The sequence below is a fragment of the Diabrotica undecimpunctata genome, chromosome 6 (genome assembly GCF_040954645.1).
Source record: "Diabrotica undecimpunctata isolate CICGRU chromosome 6, icDiaUnde3, whole genome shotgun sequence".
NCBI classification, from domain to species: Eukaryota; Metazoa; Arthropoda; class Insecta; order Coleoptera; family Chrysomelidae; genus Diabrotica; species Diabrotica undecimpunctata.
The window spans coordinates 31,481,560-31,508,169 of record NC_092808.1 but is presented as its reverse complement, the minus strand read 5'-3'; the positions used below and the strand labels follow the sequence as shown (position 1 = coordinate 31,508,169).

Sequence of the window (26,610 nt, the reverse complement as noted above, 5' to 3'; positions counted from 1 at the left end):
CCAACTGGCACTTGCAATAAATTCGCCTTCAAGGCTCGTTTATAATTTTGCTGTGTATATTCTTTTCCCTTAGAATCGGGCCGCTAATAGGTGTGCCCCTTCGCTGTTCTTGAAGGAACCACAACCAAAGAGCTTTATCTACTATCTCGAATTTCGTTTGTTTAGTGCATCTAATTTTTAGATTTTTACCTGATTCCATTTGGGTACAGGTCGATTGAACGCCGATCTCTTCATCAGTCATTCACTGTACTTTTCCCCACATTCAACTCTGAACAAACTTTCTTTACCGATTCACCTTTGTCGATCCGTTTAAGCACACTTAGACTTTTTTCCATCATCACAACCACACGTTTACGCTTCTCACTCATTTTCGCACAAGACGAATTCAATCCTCTTCGAAAGCAAAAACAGAACTGACAATCGGGGACGAGTCGACGAGTGACGATCATCAAGTGGCGCTTGATGATCGTCTCGGACGTCTCGTACGCAAAACAATAGAAAGGAGGAGTGTCCGGTTAAAACGACGGCCGGTTAATGCGGGACCGGTTAAGAGAGAGTCTACTGTATTAATATCCAAAACGAATAGGAAGAGTGTAAGACGCCTATCAACAAGATGAAGCAAAGTTTGATGTCATATAAGGCAGCAAATTCACAAATCCCGGAATGAAGAAGGAGATGAAAATGACACAAGCACGAAGCATGGAAATAAAAGAAAAAACCTAAAATACTCTAAAATCAAAAATGTAAAGGAAATAAGAAAGAAAACGTAAACAATTTCATGCTAAAATCCATTTATTTCCATGAATAATTTTAAAAATGTATATTTTACTTTCCTCATTACATAGCTCAATAAAATTATTATTATTAAAACAAATATTTTAATGTAATGTTTTTGCTATTACGTTAATCAAGCGTAACTTTTAATTTTATTCTAACTTATTTTTATTAACCGAAAAATTACACCGATATTACAACCAAATTACAACGATGGATGTAATAAAAATTTCTAGATATAACAGGAAAAATAAACCAAAAAGGGGTGATAATGTTAATTTTTACGAAAATGTTTATGTATAGATATTAGTAGCATGCTTAACCTAGAGCTGCTTAACACTTACGTAACTGGAAAAAAATCATTGTCTTGTGACAGCTTGGGTGCCTCGGTACCCACTATACAGAGTGTTTCAGAAAAGTATGTCATAAATTAAATCACGCATTCCGTGAACAAAAATAAATTGATTAAATTCAACTTACCTTAGTACAAAAGTGTACACAAAAAAAGTTACAGCCCTTTGAAGTTACAAAATAAAATTTTTTTTTTTTGGATTATCTCCTAAACTACTTGACTTTTGTAATAAAAATGGACACGTTACTTAAATCATTTTTCATACAAAAGAAATAACAAAATCTAAGCGCACAGAAAAAATTTAAGGTGGGTGTGCAGCCCTAAATCCCCCCAAACTTTTGAGTACGTTCAGATCAAATGAATTTTGTGGCATCATTAGTTTAAGACATTACTTTTTAAATTTTTTTGTCTTCTATTACTTTTTTCAAAAAACAGTTTTTATTGAGTTACGGCCCTTTAAACCTTTAAAAAATTCTTCTTCTTCAAGTGCCATCTCCGCGGCGGAGGTCGGCAATCATCATAGCTATTCGAACTTTTGAGACGGCTGCTCTGAAAAGTTCATTTGATGTACATCCGTACCACTCTCTCAGGTAGCGCAGCCATGACATTCTACGCCTCCCTATGCTTCTCTTTCCTTGGATCTTTCCCTGCATGATCAGTTGGAGCAAGGTGTATTTCTCTCCACGTGTAATATGTCCGAGATATTCCAATTTTTTTGTTTTTATTGAATTTAAAATTTCCATTTCTTTGTTCATCCTTCTCAGAACCTCTTTGTTTGTGACGTGTTCTGTCCATGATATTTTCAGAATTCTTCTGTACACCCACAGCTCAAATGATTCCAGTTTTTTCGTTGATGTAGCATTCAAGGTCCAAGATTCCATTCCATAAAATAAGGTCGAAAAAACATAGCACCTCGCCAACCTAACTCTTAGTTCCAGTTTTAAATCCCTGGTACATAGAACTCTTCTCATTTTGTTGAAATTTGCTCTAGCCTTTTCTATTCTTATTTTTATCTCCTGATTGTAATCATTTGTGGAGTTAATCATTGTTCCCAGGTATGCATATTTGTCCACTTGTTCGACGTTGGTTTCGTTTATTAGAAGACTCTCGTTATTTCTTTGAGTTTTCGATATTCTCATAAATTTCGTCTTCTTGACATTCATTGTTAGACCATACTCTTTTCCATTTAAAAAATTAAAAATTTTAAAAAATATATAATTAATATAATTTTAAAAAATTACGTGCAACTAAATAAATGCCTTAAATAAATTAACAAGTACAAAAAATGTCGATAACCTCTATAAATATATTACAATAAATGTTCAAAATGACCCCCATTTTCTACAATACACATTCGATATCGTTTTAATAAGGAAAACCGAATGCGCTGAAAAATCATATTTTTCTGACGAAATTGATTTTCAGCTTCAATTATTCTAACCCTCAATTGTTGTTCGTCCTCCATTGTTACAGAATACACTTTCTCTTTCCTAAACCCCCAAAAGCAAAAGTCCATGGGGTTAAGACTTGGACTTCTGGTTGGCCAAGAAATAGGTGCGTCACGACCCCTTCCATTCCACCGACCAGGATACTGCCTGCAAAGGTATTCCCGGACTTCATAACTGTAATGCGGTGAAGCGCCATCTTGTAGAAACCACATATTTTGCCTTATTGCAATATTCACTTCTTCCAAATACTCTTCTAAATCGTTTGCCAAGAACTGCAAATAATTATCACCATTTAAATTGTTGGGAAGAAATACTGGGCCTATTAGATTGTTATCCACAATTCCTGTCCAAACATTAACTTTGAAAGTCCTTTGGTGATGAGTCGTTTTTTTGGCGTGAGGATTTTCGTCGGCCCAAATGTGCTCGTTATGATGGTTTGTTATTTCATTTCTACTGAAGGTAGCCTGGTCAGTAAACAAAATATTTCTAATAAAATTAACATTTCGAATGTTTTCCATTAACAACCAATCGCAAAATCCAATCCTTTTAGGATAATCTTCAACCAATAACTCTTGAACCGTTGTTAAATGATAGGGTTTAAGCAGCTGATCCTTTAAACACCTCCAAACCCTTACGTGAGGAACATTTAGTTGAGCAGCTATTACCCTTGTACTTATTCCAGGGACTTCTTCAATGATTTCTAAAATGTCTTCATCAGTTGCATCCATTATTGGACGACCACTATTGCCAGCAACTTGCGGTTGGAATGTATCCGTTTCGCGTAAACGACGATCAGTGGTCAGAAATAATCGTCTATCGGGTGTATTTCGATTGGAGTATTTTACTGCATAACGCCTTGGGGCTGCTGCACTATTTCCTTGACATTCACCTACGATATTTCCGATAGTTTATTGAAATCATAATTTTATCTGATCCAACTTACCCAAAGTTAAATGCATATCTGCCATTTCCTGAACTGTGTAGGCCTATGTAATATCAAACTTTTTGATATTAATCTTATTCACACAATAAATGACAGCTTCATATTATTGACTAATATTGATGGAACTGTTTGTAATTATTGTATCCGTAGAAACTAATTGTAATTTTATGGCCAACTAGGAAAAAACTAGTTTTTCGAAAAAGTGATAAGAGGCAAAAAAGTTTTAACAATAATGTCTTAAACTAATGATGCCACAAAATTCATTTGATTTGAACGTACTCAAAAGTTTGGGGGGATTTAGGGCTGCACACCCGTCTTAAAATTTTTCTGTGCGCTTAGATTTTGTTATTTCTTTTGTATGAAAAATGCTTTTACAACAAGAATGTAACGTGTCCATTTTTATTACAAAATGTCAAGTAGTTTAGGAGATAATCCAAAAAAACAATTTTTATTTTGTAACTTCAAAGGGCTGTAACTTGTTTTGTGTACTCTTTTGTACTAAGGTAAGTTGGATTTAATCAATTTATTTTTGTCCCCGGAATGCGTGACTTAATTTATGACATACCTTTTTGAAACATTCTGTAAACTTGTGTGTATATAGCTATAGAAGATGATACCATAGAAATGGGCACTGCAAATTGGTAACGGGTTTGTAATAGATATGAACTATCGGCTCTTGGTGAAAGCTATTATCCTCAGAGAACGGGTCGCTAGGTGGGGGAAAGGGAAATAAATTGCCTCCCGTGGGCCAACAGGTAATTCACCAAATGGTTATTGGTATAAGCAGTCCCCCCACTTACTGATCAACAGCTTCGGGCAGATTAGTTGGCAGGTGGTCGGCTTTTTTGTCCGAGGGTAGAGAAATCGGTCCCGAAAGTGGAGGAACAAAAATTTATTCAACGAGATAAAGATGTAGAATACAAGGAAAAACTACTACATTAAAGATCACTATGGATATCCCGTGCCAGTGTCAGCTTGTGTAGAGGAGGGACGCTGAACTGAGTAGGGGTCCTTCAGTACTTTGTGCAAGACAGACTGGGCGGGGAAGTCCTCAACCCCGACACGGCGCGTACCAATGGCTGATAGGGAACGTTTCTGTAGATATGCAGGACAGGTATGAATAAGGTTTTGCCAAATAAGTACCCGCGGATCAACGGAGGACATGACACAGGTCAGCGGCTCTGTCATTAGTGGCCCGTGGCTGATGAATACAATTCCTGACAGGTCGGTACCACAAAGCCGTAGGCGAAAATCGAATACTGATTTAACCGGCTGTGATACTGCAAATACTCACCAACCCGTCCGGCAAGCGTGGTGGTCCAATGCCAATATACCCCTCAAAACTCAACATGTTGAACTTGAAACAAAATGGGACGATACCCCAGGTGGGTAGAGCTAGCAGCTCAGAATCACACCGGAAAACTGGTCAACCTTACGGATTCTGGGGAAGGCACAAGCTCAACAAAACGCGACAAAATAGAGACGAACAAACAAAAACAGTTACTACTAGCCACATACAATATCCAATATATGGCTAAAGATGAAAAGGTCTACGAATTAGAAGAACTTTTCAAGATAAAGTGGGATATTGTAGAACTGTCAGAAGTGAAAAAGAAGAGGCGATTAATGCATGCATCTAAACTCTGGAAATCGCTTATACTATATAGGAAAAATAGACGAAACATATGGTGGACTACGATTTCTTGTCAAAAAGTATCTCACGCCATACATTTCTACATATAAAAGCGTTTCTGATAGAGTAGCTTATATTATAATAGACCTAGATAATAAATCCAAGATCAAGGTTATACAAGTGTATACTTCCACAACAACACATCAGAAAGAGATAGTTGAAATGTTCTACAAAGATTTGATAACAGCATTAGAAGAAAACGATACAAAATATACCATCATTATGGGAGATTTCAACGCAAAATTAGGTAAAAAAGAAGAAAATACTGAAACTAAAATAGGGATGCATGGTTATGGCACACGAAATGAAAGAGGAGAAAAATTATATAACTTCTTAAAACAACAAAATTTATATGCCATGAACACACATGAACAGAAACCAGCAAACGGAAAATGGACGTGGATGTCTCCCGATAAAAAGACAAAAAACGAGATCGATTACTTCTTGTGTGGGAACAAAGACATTTTTGAAGATATAACTGCTCTCAATTGATTCACAACTGGCAGCGATCATCGCCTTTTAAGAGCAAGGATTCGTATTAAACGTGACGAAAACCAGTAGAAACTGGCCACATAATTATTGTAATCAGATAGTTCAAACTAAAATACGACAGACGGGAGATGAGTACAGAGAAGTCTTAAGAAAATAATTTGTAGAGCATTATCAACAAGAATACCGCCGACATGAACACAATTAATAAAAAATGCAACAATAGCTCTTGAAAGCAGGACTGACTGTTGCAAAGAAAACGAAAAATAAAGAAGACAGAATAAGTGATGGAACAAAACGGTTGATGGAAAAGTAACGCACATTTCTAAGAGAAGGAAAGCAAAACACCAATGGTTTCAAATAATTGAATAAACAAATAAAGAACGCAGTAAACGAAGATTTAAGGATCTGTAATGAAAACAAGGTAGAAAAAATAATGAACCGAGGCCTGAAATGCTTAAGATCAAACTTAGGAGAGCCTATAATAATCTCATTGAATGATAAAGATGGAAAATAAATAAGAGAATAGAATGAAATCCTAAAAGTTACTTAAACATTTTACCGTGATCTATATTCCTCAAACAAGAACCCAGATAACACTGCAAAGGAAGATCTTAATAGACAGATAACGAATTTCAACTCAGAAATACTTCCTAACAGAATCCTTCGAAATGAAACAAGCTATGGAACAATAAGGCTTCGGGCCCAGATGGAATACTTGTAGAAATGTTGAAGGTGTGGAGTGAAATGATTCTCGAAGAATTGAAAAATTGGTTTAACAAATGTCTTTTGTCTAAAACAGGAGAAGTCCCAGAAGATTGGAATGAAAGTTTGAACATACTTCTCTTCAAAAAGGGAGACAGGGGTGATCTGAAGAACTATAGGCTAATCTTCTTCTTGTCCCAAATGTACAAACTATTTATGAGAGTAATAATTAACAGATTAACGTCGAAGCTCGATAGCTATCAACCGGTAGAGCAGGCAGGATTCCGAAAGGGTTACAGTACAACGGATCATCTTCTTACAGTCAGAACGCTAATAAAGAAAGCGAATGAGTATCACTTGAACGTATATATTGGCTTCGTTGATTATGAAAAGGCATTCGACTTCATAGAACTTTGGGCAATAGAGAGAGCTATGAACAACTGCAGGATAGACTCCCGATACAGAATGCTCATACATAATATTTACAAGAAAGCTACAATGAAAATACAAATAGATGCAAAAACCGAAGCTATACCGATCCACAGAGGAGTTCGCCAAAAGTAGGTCTTAAGATAAACTTGGAAAAAACAAAAATAATGACAAATACACCGAACATTAGAGAAATAACGTTGAACGACATAAATTTAGAAACAGTAAGCGAATACATCTACCTGGGACAGATAATGAAAGTTAACAAAGCCGAACTTTCAAACTGTGCCGAAATTACCAGAAGAATAAGGTTAGCATGAGCATGATTTGGAAAACTGAGTTGAATCTTGAAAAGCACTAAAATAGAACAATATTGAAAACCAGAATTTACGATCAGTGTATCCTCCCATACTCACGTATGATTCACAGACTTGGACATTAACCAAGTATAAAATAGTAAAAGCACAAAGAGCGATGGAAAGATCAATGGGGATCAATGGGGATCGGGATGAGACTTATAGACAAAAAAAACAAACAAACGGATTAGAAGCAAAACCAAAGTAAAAGACGCAGGATAACATGCTGCCAAATTAAAATGGAGCTTCGCAGGACACAATGTTCGATTAAAGGATAAAATATGGAACCACGAAATACAACAATGGAGACCTAACCATGGTTAGGAAAGAGAAGCAGAGAAAGACCACAAATGAGATGGGCCGATAACATTAAGAAGATTGGAGGACACAACTGGAAGCAAGTGGCGCAAAATAGAAAACACTGGATTGATTTGGGGGAAGCCTATGCCCAAAGTTGGATTACTTAAGGCTGAAGAAGAAGAATAGATATCCTTAGAACAATCATCGTGGTAATAGAAACCAACAACTGCGTTACTGATCTTGGTCCTCAAAAACCAAAATCTGGTAAGGAAGAAAAAGACAAGTCTTCTCAAGTCGTTAATCAGCGAATTGCTTATCAGAAGAACAAAAAAGATAACACTGTCCAACACTAGATTTAGGACTTAAAATATTCAGAGCATGTTTCAGCGTGGTAAGATGCACAATATTATTCAGGCAATATTGAATATTAATATAGTTGGTACTTGGTGTAGGAACAGGTTGAATATTAATATAGTGAACTGAGCATCAGTGAAGTCCAAAGTGGCCCAAAGTAGTTGTTTTTCGGCAAGTGAAGCCTACATATATTATTCCAGTAGCGAGAACAATCAACACAGACACAGGGTGGCAGTAATATTTATTAAAAAAATCTGTGAAAGAATTTTTCCCTATCTCATAAAGAGTAATCATATTAAAGCTAGTTACAGTTTATGTCAAACTAAATTTGACTACTACGGCAAATACAGACCAAGATGAAGTAGAAGTATTTTACCGCAATATCGAAGAGGCACTGAAAATAACAAAAACTAGAGAAATAACGAAGGTCCTAGAGGAGCTCAATGCAAATATTGGAAAAGGACAAAGTGAACAGTGTTTAGGTATATGGTGAGGAAAATCGCAATGAGCAATTTAAAAAATTATCATTTACAATTTTATTAAGAGCAAAACTTGATTATCACAAACACATTTTTCATGCCATCATACAAACTATATTCATGACGATTGTCCGCACGTACATGCATTACTTGTAAATAAATTTATTGTATTATTTTCTTATTAAATACATTTTTACTCAGTTCTTTATTGTGTAATTTTGATTTTTGCCTTTTAATATTTTTTTTAAGTTGCAGTAAATCTATTTGGCACCCTTGTATAGAAGGTCGTTTTGTCCGGGGCGCTCAAAACTCTAGAACCGGCCATGCCTCAGATTAGTACTGAGAGTAAGAGCTCTGAGATGTTACGTGTTTTCGATACTTTAATATGGACTTAAAAGCTTGACACTGACGCAAGAATACATAAATAAACTACAGTCTTTGAAACATGGTGTTAGAAGGATGCTTAGAATAGCATGAACACAGAAGAAAACGAACACGTTAGTATTGCAAAAAATAAGCAAAGAACACGAAATAATAAATGCAACAAAAATAAGGAAGTTACAATATCTGGGATACATAATGAGGGGAGAGAGATATGAAATGCTAAGATTGATAACAAAGGGAAAGATTAAAGAAGAAAGGAGTATAGTAAGAAGGAGAGTGTCATGATTGAAAAATTATATACATATTTGGTTTAGATGTAGTTCAATCGAACTCTTCAGAGCAGGTGTTGACAGAGTTAAGATAACGATGATGATATCCAAACTTCCGATTAGGAGACATCACTTAAAGGAGGGGAAGAAGGCTTTAAATACAAAGTGGAGGTAAATCTATACTGGAGCCAAGAAATGATTCAGTTCCTCCCAAAAACCATTTGCTATACTTCTAAAGTAATTTAATATTTTACAACAAAAAATGTAATAAAAAAATTGTATAAAGTTATAGTGGCGATAATGTCAAGAACAATAGCCAAATTGATTGTGCGAAACTATAAATAAAAACCATTGTTAAAGCTCTTGTTATAATATTTCTGAAAATGAGCGGAACTATGTCTTATAGAATGGTAGCGCTTTGCGTTTTATTATCAATATTCCTACTGGCGTCCTCTGAAAATTTGCTCTTAAGACGTCTTTCAAGGCCATGGGATTGCACTTGCATGCCCATCCAGAATTGCGTAGACGGGGGGGACATCGAGTGAGTATCATAAAACATACTTAATATAAGATACATACATACACACACACACACACACACATATATATATATATATATATATATATATATATATATATATATATATATATATATATTATATAATAATATATATACATATAATATATATATATATATATATAAATATATATATAATATTTATATATGTATACATATATAAATATATATATATATATATATATATATATATATATATATATATATATATATATATTGTTATGTTTCTTCTTTCCCAACCAAAGAAAAATAAATAAAAAAAATCCGTCCAAATAAAATTTTAAGATATCAATATAAACAAATTGTATATAGTAATTTAAGATAAGATTTAGTGTAGATAAGAATAGAAATTTCCGTTTCAAACAAAATTATCAAAAAAACCTTTGTTTAGAATTAGAAGACATTTTACCTGTAAGTTAATCTTTTCATTGTTTGTATAATCGAGTATTAAATGACCATATTCTAATCTTTTGAAATATGTATAAATTGTGTATTGACAAAACCAATTTTAAAGTAAGCTATTTAGTTTTTGTCTGAAACCGAAATTAGGCTTTTCCAAAATCATGGTAAACACAATTTGAGCTTTTGATTGGACGGTCGTTTTTAAATGGGAATTTGTGAGCCGATCATGAGAACCGGAGAAGTCAGTTATAATTTGGTCATCGAAGGAAACAGTCGTTTGTCTCAAGATAGGGTGTGGTTCGTGAGTTGGATACCGGTATTGTGAAAAGAATTGAATAGTTTTGCAGAAGGAGATAGCAAGTAGATTGAAAGAGGTCCTTGTATCTACCGTTGGCATTTGGTGAAGATTTGTGAAAGTAGTTTTACGGCACCAAGTTGACAAAAGGAGGTCCTTGTGTCATTAATAAGTAGTTGAGTTTTTGGAGAAGTGCATCAGGTGTTTTTGGTTAGTGCAGCAGGTTTGCAGAGACGTTAGGAAGGAGCCTAGGTGTCAAAAAGGAGAGATCACATCGTTGAGGAGACTGGATTTTTGTGGGTATGTTCCAACATACAACTCAATAAGAAAATAATCTGTAAGTGTTTTGTACAATTGAATTTTATATCTGTGAAGGATCGGTTTGACATCATGGTCATTAGCATTCAAATTTAAGAACTGAGGTTTTGTTAGGCTAATCAAAAGTTTAAAGTTTTGTTGTTTCTTTTTTCAAGTAAAGAAAAATTTAAGTAAAATTGGTTTTCATTAATATAAATGTATGTAGATTTAAAATCTTATTATTATAAAAATTTGATTTATTTTCTTGTATGCTGATTGATAAGATAACGACAGAATTTGATAATTGTTTTATTCGTTCATATAAAATAAAGAAACGTAAATTTTTGTAATATAATATATTTTTTATTCTTATCCTTCTTCTCTATCCCGATAAAAGACAACTAGAAAATCTTTGAATCCATCGAACACAGGTAATATAAGGAGTTTATTTTACTTTTGATAACAAATAAGTTATTTTTTTTTTATTGGCTGAATAAACTAAGATTAAAGTCAAAATAAACAATCATAACAATATATATGTATACATATATATTTATATATATATATACATATATATATATATATATATATATATATATATATATATATATATATATATCCAGGTTAAGTTTTTAGTGTGCTATAAGATATCCAAAAAACTCATTTACAAAAATGTAAGCAATTCTTCATACTTGGATAACATGTGGAATTCTACAGGGTGATTAATAACTTCATGGTGTAGCAAACATACATTTTTTTTTAATGGAACACCCTATATATTCTTTCATATTGATATTCCTCTCACAATTCTTATAATAAAAGAGGTTAGTCTTTGTATGTGGGTATATTTTATTTTATAAAAACCCTTAAAAGGGCAACATTACAAGCACGAACGTTTTCGGAACAACTGTTCCATCATCAGGTTAAAATGCCTAAAATAAGTATAAACCATTTAGTTACAACAAACGTGGTTTAAAATTTTGACTAAGGTTAAAAACAATAAAATGGTTATACTTACAGGTTAACATGCCTGAGCCACCAAAATATTTGGGTAAAAACCCTTTAAATTGAAAAATGTTACCGAAGAATGTACATGATGTTTATAATATTATGTGATGTTTAATATTTTAATTAGATTTTACTTCAGGTAACATACACCCATGCTTAATCGAGTTCCAGTGTCCGGAGAGTAGACCTCTTCAAACGGACTACGGTTGGCAACTGATTGATGAAATACTCATGAGCGGTGTCAGAAACAAAATGTCAATGAACCATGAAACAGTGTTAGTTAAACATTATATTACTACAGCCAAAAGATTAAAAAACTTTGATGATGTTAAAATGATAACAGTAATCCAGGTGTTGGAATTTAAAAATTTCTCTATAATTATTTAATATTGGATGTAAAAGATGTAAATTACTGGTGTTGTTGAAGGTCATGTTTAAGAAGATGACGTATGTATTAGGCAGCTTATTTTACTCTTTATCGTATGGAGTGTGGTCTAAAAGGTGTAATTTGTGAAGAATTAGCTGAAATATATGGAAATGTCCTTTTATGTTGCTAACATCTAGGACAAGGAAGAATAATTAGTATATATTTGTAGCTAATGTAAGACTTTTTTAAAGTAGATGAAATTGTTTAATACTGCTAGTATCGTAAAAATTTTTTTTTTAATATAAGTGAGTCCAATAGTTTGAGAAAAAAATGATTGAAAATCTTCCGGCTGAAGGAATTAAAGTTATAATTTATGTGATTAAATTTAAAAATTTTTATGGAAAGACTGAGATCCTCAGAGACCTGGCAGGAATAACAGTAAATGGAATGACTAAAGAATAAAGGGGAATGGGTTAAAGGGAAATGAATGAGTTAATCAACAAAATTAGAGATGATTTTGTTGATTAACTCATTCATTTCCCTTTAACCCATTCCCCTTTATTCTTTAGTCATTCCATTTACTGTTATTCCTGCCAGGTCTCTGAGGATCTCAGTCTTTCCATAAAAAATTTTTAAATTTAATCACATAAATTATAACTTTAATTCCTTCATTTCCCTTTAACCCATTCCCCTTTATTCTTTAGTCATTCCATTTACTGTTATTCCTGCCAGGTCTCTGAGGATCTCAGTCTTTCCATAAAAAAATTTTTAAATTTAATCACATAAATTATAACTTTAATTCCTTCAGCCGGAAGATTTTCAATCATTTTTTTCTCAAACTATTGGACTCACTTATATTAAAAAAAAAATTTTTACGATACTAGCAGTATTAAACAATTTCATCTACTTTAAAAAAGTCTTACATTAGCTACAAATATATACTAATTATTCTTCCTTGTCCTAGATGTTAGCAACATAAAAGGACATTTCCATATATTTCAGCTAATTCTTCACAAATTACACCTTTTAGACCACACTCCATACGATAAAGAGTAAAATAAGCTGCCTAATACATACGTCATCTTCTTAAACATGACCTTCAACAACACCAGTAATTTACATCTTTTACATCCAATATTAAATAATTATAGAGAAATTTTTAAATTCCAACACCTGGATTACTGTTATCATTTTAACATCATCAAAGTTTTTTAATCTTTTGGCTGTAGTAATATAATGTTTAACTAACACTGTTTCATGGTTCATTGACATTTTGTTTCTGACACCGCTCATGAGTATTTCATCAATCAGTTGCCAACCGTAGTCCGTTTGAAGAGGTCTACTCTCCGGACACTGGAACTCGATTAAGCATGGGTGTATGTTACCTGAAGTAAAATCTAATTAAAATATTAAACATCACATAATATTATAAACATCATGTACATTCTTCGGTAACATTTTTCAATTTAAAGGGTTTTTACCCAAATATTTTGGTGGCTCAGGCATGTTAACCTGTAAGTATAACCATTTTATTGTTTTTAACCTTAGTCAAAATTTTAAACCACGTTTGTTGTAACTAAATGGTTTATACTTATTTTAGGCATTTTAACCTGATGATGGAACAGTTGTTCCGAAAACGTTCGTGCTTGTAATGTTGCCCTTTTAAGGGTTTTTATAAAATAAAATATACCCACATACAAAGACTAACCTCTTTTGTTATACGTGGTATACAGCCAGCTACAGGAATTATTTTCCTTGTGGATTTTTTTAATTCTTATAATATTAAACTTTGCATTACTATAAAGAGTATTTAACAAGTTTTTACCATTTTTATTTTGAAATCCATATGAAATCAACACTATGTATATAAAGAAGTAATGCATAAACACTTATTTATTTTATATAATAAGGTAAACAATAGATTGTGGTTTTTAAATTAAGTTTAATTGAAGTCATTGACAAAAATTTGTATACAGGGTGAATTACAAAACAAAATTACGATTTTCTCAATTTTTTTAAATGGATCACTCTGTATTTTATTTTTTAGAAATATTTATGTATGATACTCTTTCATTTTTATATGGTATTTCCTATACCTTAACTCATTATTTTCCGAGATATTATTAGTTTTCTTCAAATTTCGGGAGTACATTCAATTTTTGTAAGTAGAAATAAGTATTGAGCATTGAGTGATAATATAACAAAATTATTTATATTCAATAAGTAACTAACAAAAAATATAAACTATAATAATATGTATGAGGCGCGATTTTTGCCATTTTTTATGATTCTCATGAGTTCAAGACAATCTATCCCTTTTATTGACTGGATACTATAAAGTTTAGATTTCTAGAGCCGAACCTTCAAAAGCTATAGCATGGAATTTTAGTTTTGAGTTTTGGCAACAAATGTGAGACATTTGAAATATGCTTAAAAAAGGATGGATTTAAACTTTCACATACCAAAAAATCTAAAACCTTCAAAACTTTTTTTTTTCAATTAAACTAGTACGTTTTTCAAAAGAACCAAACTTCTGCTATGAACTACACTCAAAACCGTCTTCTTGGAAGTACTTCCCATGACGTGCGATCGTTTAAATTCTGCGTTTTTTGTTCATATTTTAAATGCCTCATATTTGTTACCACAACTAAAAATTGAAATTCTATGTCATAGGTTTCAAATATTAAAAAAAGTCTCTAAAAATTGAAATTTTACTACGACCGGTCAATTAAACTGATAAATTTTATTGATCTTAAGAGAATCGTAAAAATTGGCCAAAATCGCACCACGTTTATTTAACACTTTTATAAAAACTGAGTTTTTCGTGGCAAAACACAAAAACCGCATACGAAAGCTGCATTATTTTCCTTTAAAACGCATCTTGATTTTGTCGATATGACACTTGGATCAAAAGATATCGAATTTTTACCGTCGAGCTAATACAAATTTTATTGAACATTGATTTCGCGTACGTAACTGACATTCAAAATCGATGGTTGTTTCAAGCGTTGTTTCTGAGAGAAGGGTTCATTCTACACAAAAAGTGCTAATAATTATTTTTATTTAAAATTATCTCAGCTACATTTTTTATTTGAAATATTTTTTTTTTTACCGCGTACAGATTCTTAGTAAATCGATTTTTTTGCGTTTTTACCCCCCTTCGAAGCGGTTTTTAGGGGGAAACCCAGAGGTAAAAGTGGTAAACTTTTTTGCATCTTTTTGGGGTCCCAAAATTAATACTCTCGGCAAAATTCAGCTTGTTCGTATGATTTTTAGGGGTCAACTCGCTGACGGCTGGACTATAAGGAAGTAAGTCTAAAGTAAATGTTCAAAATGACTACCTTCAACGTCTATACAAGTTTGTAACCCATATTCAAATGACCGAGCCACATTTCTTAACATTTGTAAGTCAATTTTATTAAAAGCTTTTCTTATTCTATTTTTCATATCATTTGGCGTTGTTGGATGCTTCTGGTATACAAGGTCTTTTATATAGCCCCTCATGAAAAAATCAATTTTGGAGAATTCCGGTGATCGCGCGGTGGCCAAACAGTTGGCTCTCCTCTGCCTATCTACCTCTCAGGAAAGTTATTGTGAATAGAAGTATGGTGAACTGGAGCACCGTCGTGTAAAAACCACATTCGTTTTCGAATAACAAGCGTTACATTTTGCAGGTATTGGCTAAGGAATATTTAGTAAATCCAGATATATGGCACCATTCACACGACCGTCAAAACATCTAAAAAACAACAAAAAAACATGATGTTTTTGTGTTAAAGTTGTAAAAATACCGTTTTATGTTGTAATGTTTTTATTTAAAATTTTTAAATGTTTGTAACAAATTTTATGACAACGTTCACTACAAGGACTAACTGAACATTTTCAATGTAAGTTTTAGATCTTAACTTCCACCACTTGTACTAAATAAGTTTTTCATTTAGGTGCTGATGAAGGTGACAGCCAATCACCGCAAATCTCATATTTAGAATAAAGTTTTTCACCAAACGGACTTATACTATCTTTAGCTAATCCTTCACCTGACGCTTTTCCGAAACTTACCTACCAAAGAAGGATTCACCTGCAATCTGATGGGGGCCTTCTTCAAGAGTCACAACCTTTCTCTTGATACAAAAGTAATAATGCTGCGATTCTACGTCTTCTCTGTCCTTTTTTATGGTGTTGAATCGTGGACCTTGAACGAAGATATGTGCAGAAAACTGGAAGCATTTGAGATGTGGCTATATCGGAGAATGCTTAAGATCCCGTGGACTGACCGAGTCATAAATGAGGAGATCCTCAGAAGAATGAATAAGAATCGAGAAGTACTGACCACCATCAAATCTCCAAAGTTACAGTTCTTCGGACATATTATACGAAATGAATCCAGATATACTCTCCTTCAAGCCATCCTGCAAGGAAAAATATTTGGAAAACGAGGTTCAGGAAGAAGAAGAACATCTTGGTTAAAGAACCTCAGAATCTGGTTCAATACAACATATGTGCAGCTTTTCCTTGCTGCTGCAGATAAGATGAAGATTGCCATGATAATCGCCAAAATTCGTAACGGATAGGCACATCAAGAAGAAGAAGAATATTATTATCTGAGTAGCGCTTTATGTAGACTCCGACCAACATGTAGGATTAAGTGGACTCCACAACAGGATAAACCATTTTTGGGATCCGTATTTACCATTTTGCGTACACTTCTAAACTCCTGCGATGTTACCAATAATTGTATTAGTAGCAGATTTTCAAATTACAGCAGGTAAATTTTGGAACTTGAAATTTATTTAAATACCCATCAATTTAGTCATGGAGGAATTTTAGGACTATTTGGCTAATGTAGTTAAATATAAATTGTTAACCGATATATAACTTTATTTTACTTTTTAATTTTAATAAACAAGGCGGTAATTTATATTACTTGTTTTATATATTTTCAAACATAAGAAAGTGTCTATTATAAACTTGGAAAATGGAAGCTTTCAATTTTATTAATTAGTATTTTTTGTTAAAATGCATTGGCACTGAAACATTTAGTCCATAAATGTACGTTCATCGAATAGAGTAATCGTGTAACAGTTTATGAAAGTAGAAGCTCCTTCGGTACGATTTTAATGTTTGTTACACTATAAAATTAAAGAAAACTCTGTACAACAGGGAGATCTTTGTAATTTTTCGATTACTGCAGTTTATGACATACAATATTTGTTTCATAGCGTAGTTGAATTTAAACTACAATAATTTATAAATGAATCTTTAATAACATAATCTTTTACAGTCTAATTTCAATAGATATGTCGATTTTTAATTAACAAAATATTTAATACATTAAAGTCGCGTAGAGATTTTCACTAAACATTTAATTTTAAAGCTATTATTATAAAAGTCCAAAAAAAGTATAAAAGTCTAGGGAATTCAATATCAATCTATAGATTTGTTTTATAGATCATCGTAAAGCGTTCGACAGAGTCAAATGGATACATTTCTGACTGATACTAAAATAATTAGGTGTACAACAACACCTACTTTTGCTTATAACTGAACTGTACGTTACTGGACCATTTAAACTAACATTAAAAGAAGATTGAAAATCAAATGGTAGATTAAGTAACGAAATATAAGTATCTGGGAAAAATTTATCAAACGATATTAATATTGAAAGAGACTTTATAGAGCATCTGATAAAGCATGCTAAACCGTAAGGCACCTAAACCAAACAATATGGATATTTGTGAAAAATTATAGCTCGTTCCAGAAAGAATTGTAAATATAACATTAATTTAGATTAAGAAGAAACGCTGAAGAAAAAAACAGTAGCGGTTAGCCTAAATAAAGAAAGGCAAAAAGATGTTGTATTTTGATGTTTTGAAAAAATCTGACCCGAAAACCGTATGAAAAACATTTCATAGTATAGACTTCGAGCCCGGCGATGCCTCTGCCGTCTGGCGGCCTATATCGGAAACTTTTACCACCATTTGACGATTTTGTGTACGATTTTGTGTAAGGTTAAGTGGCACACCACAAAAAGTGTTTTTATTTTCTCTTTTGTACAACAATTAAAATGTATTGCTATACTTCTAGATTTTCCAATACAACAAAGGATAATAATCATAAAGCACAGGGTACAAAATTTTACTATTTTCTATGAGCTAGTTATTATAGAGACATAGGCTATCACACAGTTAAGAACTATGACCCCTATGAAAAAAATACAGTAGATTATGACCATATTTGTGCTTTAACACTATAGTAAGAACAAGATAAAAATCTAAATACCTAAATAATTATATTAACGAGAAGTTAATAAAACTTTTGTTCGTTATCAGTAAGAGAAAGCGCATTCCAGAATATATTATGAAAAATGTTGTTGATATTACAATCTCAGGTACATTTATATAATGATAGGAATACAAAAATAAAAAAAAAACAACTTACCTATTCAAAACAACAATCAATCACTTAATTTTATCAGGAAAAATTAAAAATTGCAATGTAATTAAACCCACTTTGTGAGCTATAGCACTCTGATCCGCTTTAGGAGCACAAATATCAGCTAAATGAACTTTGAAAAATTAAAGGCAAATATCGAGCACAATTTTAATAATCAAATCTTGCCCAAGTACTTTCGCTTTCTACAGCATCATCAGGGGCATTTCGTCAAATTTGGGCTATCCAGCAAGCGCAGAATGCAATAAACATGAAATTGAAACATGAATTGTACATAACACTACACTAGAACAAGGACAAACAGTTTAAAATTATTTAAAAAATTCTACGCTACATTCTTGTCGGCAACAGGAGAGAGAATGCTAAATATCAGCTAAATGCTCTTCATGTGGGAGTCCTGGGTAATAGAACTCCAACATGGTTCTCCTGTAAATTGTCAAACTTATTCTTAGATTACAACGACAACTTTCTTAGTAATTAGGTACAAGATACCGTTCACAAATATGTGATTATGTGTACGTGCCAATATTCTTTTAAGATTAATAAAATTCATATCGCGACATCGCACGGTATGTCCCGTAGCGATAAATTTACCATTTCACTATAATTAGCATTTAAAAATGAAATTTTCATCTTTCATACAAACATCGATATTTTCAGCTTTGGACATATTTGAGTCACACCGTGCTGTAGCAGATTTGCCCTAAAAAGTTTTATTGATGTAATAACCGAAAAATATACATTATTAATTATTTCCAATCCAGATTTTTAAGCAGCTCTGCATCGTTGGTCCATTTTTGTTGCTTTTTGTTCCTGTTTCTCCTTTCTTTTTATCGCCATCATTACATAGCGCTACAACACTGGGTGAGTCTTCGCTAACTATAACTTTTCTCCATGTTGATCGGTCTTCTACGAATCTGCAATAAAATGAAATATTAATTTTTTGAGATATCCGATTTTGTGTCCGATCTAAATTAGTCGTTAAAATTTATTCTCCTGGACAATATCGTTATAAGAGCTTTCTTTATTCAGTATTTGTTCTTAATCTATACGGATTTATAGCAGTAGAGTATTAAGACCTTATTTGTTCTAGTCATTCTTCATAATTCGTATCACCATAATAAAATAGATCTGAAGTTTGTATTATGCTCTTTATTCCTTCAGTGGCTTTATTATTAACTGTGATTATTGATCCAATATATTTAAAGTCTTCCATACTTTCCAAATTGTAGTTGTTGACTTTAATGTTTTATCTAGATTTGTTGAACTGGTCTCTTCTGTGTATTTGCTAGTATTTGGTTTTCACTTCGTTGATTTTAAGTGAAACTTTTTTCATGCTCTCTGGACTTTGTTGAAGATGTCGTTTACGGACGGGAGAGAGTTTCTTATGAAATCTGTATCATCAGCATTATGCTAGGAGCTGCTTTGTACCTTGGCCAGTTGATAGATTACATGTTAAATGGACATTATTTCTATTCTGGTAAGCAATTTGTTAATTTTTTATTTAATTGAATCAAAAATCTGTATTTTATTAGATCTCTGGTTTATTTATTTATATCTCTGGTGTTTTGTTTCCTGTATCGTTATTACAAGGATTTTGCTGGATACCGACATAGGGAATCCGGTGGTACGTACATGATGTTTTGATTATCAGCATTAGAAAATTTGTCTTGCTGTAAAATCGTAATAATTTTACTAGAAAATAATAATAAATAAATAAATAAATAAATAAATAATATAATGTTGTTTAATAATAGTAAAGTTGTTTCGCTTTACCTTCTTCATCGATGTCGCAGTGAGACTGCTGCCGTTATACCTTCGGTATTTAATATTTTGCCGGTCAAGTAACAATTCCTATAGTTATTAACTTGGTACTGATAATTCTGCTCCCCGATTTCAGCACTTTACCACCAAACCATTAAAACTGCTACATTCATGCTTCCTATTATCCAACGATTAGCCAGTCCAGGACTATATGCATTATTATGATACTGATATTGCTGCTGCCCCTCATAAGCAAATAGAATACGCAAGAAAGGTTTTGGCAATTAAATAGGATTTTTGTGTGTTAGAATATAATTTCTTCGAGAAAGTAAAGAATATTTATCCGCTATCCGGCTTTAATCCATAGATTAAATATTAGAATATTATAGAGTAATGCTATTACCAGCAAAAAGAAAACGGTATAATAGTCAGTAACGAGAGAACCAAATAAATGTTCATTAAAAGAAAAAAGAGACGATGTAGAATAGGGCATATAACGTAACAATAGACCCATATAATTTTGAAAGATTGGAGCGTTTTAGATATCGCAGATAACGTTGTCACGTAAGAGATAAAAAGGGAAAATTCAGGTAGCAAACTGATATATGTATAACCCTCATAACACTTTTAAATCCAGAAGTGTAATACGAACTACTAAAATCAGGATATATAAAACAATGTAAGTGAAACTCAGGTATTAATAAGATCAGAATTGCTAGAAAAGTCCCCAGAAGTGTTTTACGACCGGGAACTAATGCTAAGGTCAAACAGGTATATAAATATTGCAACGTCGTACAAGAAACTAAATCTCAACTCTAAAGTTAGTGTTTTGCACTCTGTATTAATTTGTGATTTTATTCATAACAGATTCATATATTTCTCTAAGAATTCTTCTTTCTGCGACGCTCAATCGGCTCTTATTTGATTTTTTCATTGTCCGTGTTTCACTTAAATACTTAAATTCTTATTTTTCTTACTGCGGAATGTATTTTTGGACTTAATTTTTTTGCTTAAAATTTAGCAATTGCCAGCTTGTTTTCTGTTGTTATTCTCTGTTGTAGTGTTTTTGTTAAAAGTGCTCTTAAATCCCAAATATTTAGACCGATGAACCATTTCAAAGTTGTACTGGTCTAATAAAATATTATACAGTAATGAGTGTCTTACCACCCGGCAAAATAGCGGAAAGGATAGAAGATAGATTAAGTTGTGAGATAAACTAGTTCTTAGACTTGGCTATTTGACTTCAGTCATAATTATACGGATGACCTCGAAAATATTTTATTTTAATAATTTCTGATCTTTCTTTCTAAGATATATTATAGTAAAAAACATTAATTATTAGCGATTTTAAATTATAAATCTTTAAGTTTATTTAGTAATAAAAATAACTTAACTGAAATATTTGATTAAACTAAAGGTAGGTATGTTCAATCCGAAAACAATTATTGTATGTAGAATTGGTGTAGTAGTTAGAGACATGGTCTAGTGACAAGAAGATTGAGGTTCAATTCACATCAAGGATAACATTTTTGTTTTACTCAATCAAAAAATAATAGAGAATATGATACGTATTAGGTAAAAAGTTTTCAAAAAACTCATTATTTACAATTTATTCTTATTCCAATGTTAAAAAATAGAAATACAAAATAATTCAAATTCAATTTCAGTTTTACAGTCTTCAGTTGTGATTGCAAAATAATCCGTTTAAGACTGTTTAATGCCAAATCCATCACTAAATTCTCAGTGTTAATATCAATTCCTCTGTACAGGTAATGATTTTCAAAACAATTAACAACACCGTAATGGATGCGCGCGAACAGCTGCCTGCTTTACAGCTAACCAAATCATCAAGCCATTAAATAATAACATACCGAGAAGTGTTTTTGCACGGTAAACAGAGACTTTTTATTGAAAACACAATTCGTGAAAATGGTTTTAACGGTCGACGAAAAATTGCAAATTGTTGTCTGGCATGTGAATGGATTATCAGACAACATGATTAGACAACAATTTGTAAATATGTTTCCAAATAGGCCGGCCCCAGCACGATCAACAATTCAGTCTATTATACGTAATTTTTTTACTTATGGATCCGTGTTCGCTCCAAGAGGAGTTCGTAGACGAAGGGAGGTAAATTCAGATTTGGAACTAAGGGACACTTTGATTTGTGCAAGTATTGAGCAAAATCCTACCCAATCAACATCTCGTCTCGGAGAACAATATGGAATTTCAAAATTTAGAGTAGTGTTGTGAATTTATTAAAAGGTTCAATATTTATAACACTTACGAATTTAACTTATTTTTTTATTTATATTAATTTATCTTACAATAATTTATATACCCCGAACGTAACAATTAAAATCGGGAGCGCGTCTTCAAAATCAACTGTCCCTTCCATGAAAGCTCCGTTATTATATATCAAAACACAGCCAGTCGAGAATTCAGCCTGATTATACTAGAAGGTCAATCCGGGTCATCGTTTCGACCGTTTTCTGGAAGGTCCGTTCAGGTAAATAGAAGCCTCTCGTACAATCTAAAACATAAACATGTGAATAAAAACATGTTTACAGGTTTTTAATATGACTCATATTTTTACGTAACAGTAGGTAAAATTTTGAAAAGACATGGATAACGTCCCTATAAACTTCATAAATCCAACGAACAATTCCCTGGGGATCAATATATACGTGTAGAATTTTGTCAAACTGCAATGGAAATGTCACATCAAGATGAACATTTTTTAGAGAACGTTTTGTTCACCGATGAATGTACGTTTTCATTGCAGGGCCGTCACAATTCAATGAATGCTCGGTATTGGTCTCGAGGAAATCCTCGTCAGATTTATGTCGCTCGTACCCAGCGTCCTCGAAAAGCAAATGTTTGGGGAAGCATAATAGGGAATCATGTCATTTTGTCCATTTTTTATAGACGGTATGTTGACTGGGTGGAAATACTTGGAACTTCTGCAAAATCAAATTGTCCCAGCCCTTCGTAATTTACCAATACCTTTCGATTTCATTTCATCAACACGATGGTTGTCCCGCACATAATTCTCGCATCGTCAGTGAATATCTCAGTGCGACTTTTCCTAATCGATTGATTAGTGGCCACGGAGATATTTTTTGGCCTGCAAAATCACCTGATCTTGCACCTTGTGATTTTTTTATGTGGGGATATATCAAGTCCAAGCTATATGGAATTGAAGACGATAGGCCTAATTCTCTCCAAGAATTAAGAGAAAAGATCTCTGATTCAATGAGAGGTATTAGTCCAGAAACATTAACTAATGTTAGACGAAACTTTTATAATAGATCGGGTTACTATTCTGCTGCTAATGGAGGCTTATTCGAACATTTATTGTAAATACATTTCATTAGAATAATTTTGTAATGCGCTCAAGTAATGGAAACCCCTCTAATCATGTGTCCGGACAAACTGATATTAATAATGAATGTTTCCTCCACGTGCTCAAATTATTGCCTGAATTCTCCATGACATGCCTAAAATCAGATTAAAAATGTCCTATTGGGGAGTCTCCATTCCTCTAAAACGGCTTCTTGTAACTGATTTAAGGTTAAAGGGACAGGACCACGACTTCGTATCCTTTACCCAAGCATGTCCCAAACATGTTCGATTGGGTTTACGTCTGGACTCAATGCTGGCCAATCCATTACAGGAATGTTTACTTCATTTAAAAACTGTTGAGTGATTCTCGTACTGTGAGACTTGGCATTTTCATGCATCCAAACAAAGTCATTTCCAACAAAACCAGTAAAAGGCACAACAAAATCTTAGAGACGTTTTATCAATGTACCTGGCAGCTGTTACAGAGCCTCTCGAAACGATGTACAATTCTGTACGTGCCTCTAGAGAAATTCCAGCTCACACCATAATTGAGCCTCCTTGATAAACTACCCTAGGACTGAAGGTACATACTCTCTCACGGCCATCTGGAGATCAAACGTGCCTCCAATAATTATTTACTGTAAAATGGGCATGGTTTCTGGTAAACTGAATCCGCGCAACTTAATGGCGCCTGAGAAGTTGTAAGCCTGTTGCAGGTCTGCGACTGCTTAGATTTGCTTCCCCAAGTCTTTGTCTAAGTGTTCGTTTACTTCGTTAGTATTCTGAAAGCACTGAAGTTGATTTCGGATTTGTATAGGAATGGCACGACGATCTCGTAGACTTTGTTAGAGGATGAAACGATCATCATGGTCACCAGTTCCAGGTCGTCTAGTGTATGCTCCGGTTGTCAAAAAACGTGTAAAAATACGGTGCATAGTACTATTAGATATTTAATACTTTTGAGCAATATATCACTTAATTCTTCCGTCTTGAAGCAACGCAACAATAGCAGCCGCTGTTTCGGGATTTACAACCATAATTTTTGTGATTAAATCAACGTAATTTAACTTCAAATTGTGTTTAATACGTTTGTGTTTGATTCGGCTTTACAGTTTACTCACATCAACAAGAACAAAAGAATAACAATAAAATACCAATAGCTACCTTTGCACCTTTAAAAGTGATAAGAATGGTGTATTCTTTATTTTTGATTTTTTAAGCATTTTGTTTTCGGATAAGCTCTTAAGCTTTATTAGAAATTACTTAACATAGTTTGTTTCAGTTGTGTTTACGTTATTATAATAATAAAAGTTTAAAGAGAATTTTAAGTTTTTATTTTAAAAATGCAAGTGCTCCTTTTTTCATGCCGGTGAGTGTATATTGATAAAACACGTTGAATAATGGTATTACAAATATAAAACAAAACCAAATATAAATATCGCTCCGTCCTTTCCCTGGCCTTTAAAACTTTATAGTTTTTACTATTTTTCTTAAATTTTAATAAACCGCTTAAATTTCTTTCAAAATTTACCCGTATACTCTCTTGTCAACTTACTAGCTAACTCCTCTCTTTGGATCTGCTCCCAAAAAAGAATCTCGATCTTAAGTCTTAACCAAAATTCCTATCTCCTCCTGGATACTCAAATCTCCTAGTAATATAATAGTCTAGGTTTTTCCCGATGCAATGATAATTTATTGGTAGGTACTTACAAATGTTAAATCGCCAAGTGCTACCACTTTTAAACATTTTCGAAAACAAAATTTCTTTTTAATTCACACAACTTAATTTTCTTCTATCGTTCAAATTAACCGAAATTTCCATCTCTTAAAGTAGTTAACAGTAAGTAAACATATACAATTCCCATTTCCTACGAAATTCATCAAATTAACATTTTCTTGTTTTCGATAAACATCCCACAATAGCTAATAGAATATGCATAAATTAAATTTCTTAACTTTCCCATTTTAGAATTTTAAAAAACTCATTTATAACACTAACTTCTATTATAGAGTTTTAATAAATAATCCACAACCAGTTACATACAAAAAATACCTTGCATGGAAAATTTAACAGATCAAATTATCCCACTTTTTAAAACATTTTCGAGCATCAAATTAATTAAATATAATCTCCTTCTTAATTCAAGTTTATTCTTAAAACCAAAACCTAACACTCTAAAGTCATTAATGAGTAACATAATTTACCAAATAAACCGCAGTGCATGTCAAAGTTGTTACATTGGTCAAAGTCAACAGTAGCTTAAGCAACGTGTCACTCAACACAAAAGTGACTGCAACATAAAAAAACTCTTGTGCCTTAGTAGACCACTAGTTAAAGACAGGACATAATTTGACTTTAATATTATAAAAATCGTAGAACAAGTTGATAATTATAAAAACCGACTATTTACCTATTATTACAACTTATTAATTATTTCATTTATCTATTTTAGCATACCTTGCCCCTATGGAGAATTTTGTTGTTTTCTTTGAAACAACCAGTAGAATTTGCTTCTGAATTAACATATTGCTTGCACGTGAAGATCAAACTGTCAACAAATATTTTTAATCTGCAATTTGTTACTATTATATTTGTAAAAATAAGATAATTAAACCATGTCATATTAATATTTGGTATTTTTTTATTAAACCTAATGTAGAGTTCTAAGATAAATATAGGTAATAGTCCAGTCGGGTTAGACGAAAAAAAGGCCTAAATGAACCTATCTTCAAAAAATCAACCTCAACATTGGTGTTTGGGTACACGACATAAGCTTTAGTTTGGGAGGCTGTGTTTTCATTCCTTTCCATCTAATTTTGTGTTAGTGTGTGTAAGCGTCTATATTCTTTTGGTGTGTGTTTCTAAAAGGTGAGTTGAGCTTGATAACAGCTAAATAAGCTTTATTTTGTTAGTTTGCATAGTTTGTTTATTGGCTTAATTTTTTTGTTTTTCCCTGATTGCATGCTTATCTCTTCTGGTTGATTGTTTAAAGTAGTATGAGCGTCACAGGGGGGGCGGCCCCCCCAACACAGGGCTAGAATGCCAAGATCAGATGGATAGTGGTGATAATTTTATTAATAATGCGACCAGTAATACCAATAACCTTAAAAAAGAGCCAGTTTTTTATTC

The 26,610-nt window shown here is 32.7% G+C and overlaps 1 long non-coding RNA gene across 1 annotated transcript; it reads left to right on the top strand.

The window, feature by feature from the left end:
• The first annotated feature begins 9,271 nt into the window (after positions 1 to 9,271).
• Positions 9,272 to 26,110, top strand: LOC140442620 (uncharacterized). Its single transcript, XR_011951084.1, has 2 exons — positions 9,272 to 9,516; positions 25,934 to 26,110. It is a non-coding gene; the product is annotated as an uncharacterized lncRNA (long non-coding RNA).
• Positions 26,111 to 26,610: the final 500 nt, after the last annotated feature.